This window comes from Rutidosis leptorrhynchoides, chromosome 1 (genome assembly GCF_046630445.1).
Source record: "Rutidosis leptorrhynchoides isolate AG116_Rl617_1_P2 chromosome 1, CSIRO_AGI_Rlap_v1, whole genome shotgun sequence".
In the NCBI taxonomy this organism is placed as follows: domain Eukaryota; kingdom Viridiplantae; phylum Streptophyta; class Magnoliopsida; order Asterales; family Asteraceae; genus Rutidosis; species Rutidosis leptorrhynchoides.
In genome coordinates this window covers 580,054,076-580,057,400 of record NC_092333.1, presented here as the reverse complement: position 1 = coordinate 580,057,400, position 3,325 = coordinate 580,054,076, and positions in this window count along the sequence as shown.

Here is a 3,325-nt window from a genome sequence, read left to right as displayed (position 1 = left end):
CGGATTAGAAGATATGGTCAACTGAATTATGATTAATATTAATTGAAATTGCTTTTGAATCTGCATTTGATATTTAAACAATTTATTTATAAGATTGATAAATTGGATTTTTAAATATTACTAAACGAGTAAATAAATTTCTAAATAAGGCACGTCTCGTTTTGATAAACAATTGTCAAAGTTGACTGTCTTATCATGTTTTAAAGCTTTATAAACACTATAATCTGATTTTACAAGTATTGGAAAACTATGTGAAATAATAAATCATGTTCGATTGCCATGATAATTCAAATATAATATAGCTCCTGAAATAAATAATATTTTGAGTTTGATAAACTATAAATTCGTTCAATTATCAAGACTTATACTATGTTAATAAACATGTATAGATTTAAAGATCATATTGGGTCAGGTTGACTTTTGAATTAACTTTTGTTAACTTCTGCATGTCAGTCTCGAGCATTAGGAGTGTGATACATTATGACCTGACCTAGCTTGTTAGACATGTATTGACCAACATATGTTCTCTAGGTTGAGATCTACAGTTATTTTGCATTCCGAGTTTCGATCACATTTCGATGAATGACATTATGTTTTGCTAAGGTGAGTTTCATTTGCTCCCTTTTTAATTGCTTTTGCAATCTATATTTTGGGCTGAGAATACATGCTGTAACGACCCTGGATTTTCCAACGTTTATTTATTAATAATTATTATTATTAATACTTGTGATTAAATGAATGTATGTTATTACATTTACATGTTGCCATGATTGCCTGTACTTGATTTTAATTGCCCGAAACGTCTTTGTGACACACGAAACTTTCACGAATAATATTTTAGAATATTATTTACATTCATGATTAAGTTTTATTAATCATTTTAATTAACTATGGTTTCTAGTTAGTTACTTGGGCTTTTGTTGGACTTAATTTGTTAATCACTTGAACTTGGGCTTTATTAGTGTAATGGACTCATGATATTGGGCTTATAAGCCCACCCTACATTTTAAGTAGACAAACTAGCCCACTCTTGCATGTAAGTATCAAATTAAATGGAAACTAGTTAGTTAAGAACAATTGGAATCATGTTAGCTCATAATCCCCATGAAACCCCATCTATTAACCACCCTTTTGAAGCTTTACATGCTAGTGACCTTTGAACACTCCCTTCCCTCTTTTTTTTTCCAGCTGGCCGTGGCCTTGTAGGTGCACAAGAGGGTTTGGTTGCTTTTTTTTTACTACATTTACTAAGTATTACTCTTCACATTCCATAACACACACATACTTGCTTTTATTTTCTCTCTTTTTCTCTCAACTTGTAAGTAACTTGTTTAAGTTTTTCTTCTTCCTTTCTTGTCTCCAAAACCGAACCTATACACCCCTTAATCATCATCATCACTTGTTCTTTGATTATTGTTTTGTTACTTGTTGTTTGTTACTTACTTGTAGTTGTTATTGTTATTTACTTATTATCTTCTAAGAAGCAAACTTGTTAGTTTGATTCTTCATCTATCTTGTTCTAACAAGAACATACAAGACATAAACTTTCTAGTTTATGATCTCCATTTAATACTTGTTTAAAGATTTAGAGTTCATGTGTTGCAAATCATACTTGTAAGTCATGTTAGTAAACTTTAAAGTTTACTTTCTAAAGATCAAACTTTGGTTTGAATCTTTAAAGTATGAACAACCCATGAATTTGTTTCTTGTTCATTTAAGTTTACTACTTCATTTACTTTCACTTTAATTTTGTGATTTTGGTTGTTGTTGGTCAAGTACTACAAGTTAGTCTTGATCTCATTTCTCTTGAACTAAAAGTTAACTTTACTAGTTCAAGAACATGTAAATGAAACATTTTAATTATAACTTTGTACACTTATGTTTGATCTAGACTTTTGGGTCTAAGATCTTCAAGATCTAACTAAGAACTATGTTCTACAACTTAAGATCTTGTTTACATAAGTCTACTTTCAAGTTCATAACTTAATATTACTTTTATAGTTCATGAATGTGTTAAATCTAAGACTTTGATGTAACTTTGGTTCATCAAAACACTTGCAACACTTAAGTGAGTTGTGCTTCATGTCTTAGACTTACACTTGGGTTATGATGGTCAAACCTTGGTGAAAATGATGCAAACACATCAACGGGTTGTACACTTGAAGCTATATGCATCAAGGATGAGAACCATGATGAACATCAAGCACCAAGACCACCGGAACCCACTATTTTTCTGCTTTCTGTCTCCTGCCTACTGTTTTCTGGTTTCTGTAAAAGACCAGTACACCTGGGCTACTGTAACCTTGATTTTCAGACAGATATTTTCGATTAGATAACTTTTCATATAGGACTCGTCTTAATCCGAGTTACGGTTTAGGATTTATGGCCCTCCGATCGTCACTATGTCCTTTTAACGTTGTGCAGAAATTTCTGACCTACTCGCACTTAGACGTAGCCACGGTCAAACGAAGACGAGTTTGCTTCTGTAAATTTTACCACACTTAAAGGACTCATATACAGAGCCATGGCCACTGGTCTCACCTTAATTCAGTAAGGGTAGAGGCCGTGGTGACTGATCGAAGTCAGCCTTTGTTTTAAACTCTTTTCAAGAACGAAACTTACTTTACACCTTTTGTTAATTGATGAATGATGATGACTCTTAAGACCTTATATACATACTTTTAAACCTATTCGGACGATTTACTGACTTAGTACTATTTGACTTAGGTTGAGGACCCATTTGGACAACCTTCATTACTTGCTTACTTTCTGAGTCATACTTTACCGCTACTTTATCATTGTGAGTTATAGCATTCCCTTTTTACTTCAACTTATTTTGGGAACTGAGAATACATGCAGATTTTATGTTTTACATACTAGGCACGAGTACTTAAACTTTATATATGTGTGGGTTATATAACGGTAGAAACATTCCCTTTAGCTCGGTAACGTTTAGTCATTGGTTTTTGAACCGGTGAACGCGAATCTTAGATATGGATCCATAGGGTTTGACATCCCTACTCGGGCTAGTCGCGCTAGCATTTAATGAGTGTTTAATACTTTGTAAACATACGCACTTGCCAAGTGTACTTTCAGGGGGTATAAACGTTAAGTTAGTTACCAAGTGCCCACGGTTAACATATACTTTATCTTACTGTTTTGAAACGCTCTTTGTAGCACTGAAATCTCGTGACCTACCTTACATACTGTTATACTTAAACTATAGCTCACCAACCTTTGTGTTGACGTTTTTAAGCATGTTTTTCTCAGGTGCTTAAGGTTATTTGCTTCCGCTGTCGTGCTAGTCTTGCCGTAGACACCCGCT